This window comes from Malania oleifera, chromosome 9 (genome assembly GCF_029873635.1).
Source record: "Malania oleifera isolate guangnan ecotype guangnan chromosome 9, ASM2987363v1, whole genome shotgun sequence".
Classification (NCBI taxonomy): domain Eukaryota; kingdom Viridiplantae; phylum Streptophyta; class Magnoliopsida; order Santalales; family Ximeniaceae; genus Malania; species Malania oleifera.
The window spans coordinates 38171642-38172714 of record NC_080425.1 but is presented as its reverse complement, the minus strand read 5'-3'; the positions used below and the strand labels follow the sequence as shown (position 1 = coordinate 38172714).

At 24.4% G+C, this 1073-nt stretch overlaps 1 non-coding gene across 1 annotated transcript; it reads right to left on the bottom strand.

The window, feature by feature from the left end:
• Positions 1-581: 581 nt before the first annotated feature.
• On the bottom strand, positions 582-655 carry TRNAR-UCG (transfer RNA arginine (anticodon UCG)). Its single transcript has one exon. It is a non-coding gene; the product is annotated as a tRNA-Arg (tRNA).
• Positions 656-1073: the final 418 nt, after the last annotated feature.

Genomic DNA, 1073 nt, shown 5'->3' with positions numbered 1-1073 from the left:
TTACCTTTTAATTTTGCATAAAATAGAGAAAGAGAAAGAAAAAAAAACTGAAGCGCAAATAAAAAGACAATGGAGCTTAATATCTCAATCCAATTTATTATTGGATAAATTATGTTTGATTTGGATTAAGAATTTTTATTTGAGAAAAAAAGGAAAAAGAAATAAAATAAAAATATTATTTTTGATGATTTTTTTGTTACTATATAAAATATAATTAAAAATAAAAATTTATTCTAATGTGATTAAACTTTAAATATTAATAATGTGTGAAATCAAAATTATTTTATTTTTTATTTTTTTTATATTTTATTTTTCTACCTATCTTTGACAATGAAATAATTTTTTTAAAGAAAATTTCAAGTTTACCTTTTGATTTTGCGTTAAAAAATAAAAGAAGAAGAAATGAAAAGAAGTTCAAACAAAATAAAAAAAAAAATATTTTCGATGATATTTTGACACCGTGTAAAACATAATAAAAAATAAAATTTTATTTTAATATGACTAAAATTTAAACATTAATACTGCGTGAAATCAAAATTTTATTTCAAGTCAGACAACAAAACAAACAGAAGAATTTGGGATGACCACAGTGGGAGTCGAACCCACGACCTTCTGATCCGAAGTCAGACGCGCTAATCCACTGCGCTATGCGGTCCAGAGGGTATTAATCTCCCATACTTTTCTTTATAAAAAAATTTGCGTCATCTCTCTTCGTGCACCATCTTTGAAAGCCGGCAGAATAAAAATGGGAATTTTTTAAGCGGGCATCCCATTTGAAACCAAAATTTGAGACAAAAAAAATTAAGATAAAAATTAAATTTTATATTCTATTTTAACTCAATCCTCAAATATGATAAAAAATGAACATATATATAATATATACTATACATTAAAATTGAATCTTAATGGGACATGCTTCGCTACCAAGTTATTTTCACTATTTTTGTTTTCTCTTTTCCTTTTCCCCCTTTCTCTTTTCTCTCTTGATTTTTGAATCCAAAAATTCAATTCATCCCTAACATGTGCAACTAGTTTTTTTTTTTTTTTTTTTTTTTATATTTTATAGTAGAGGG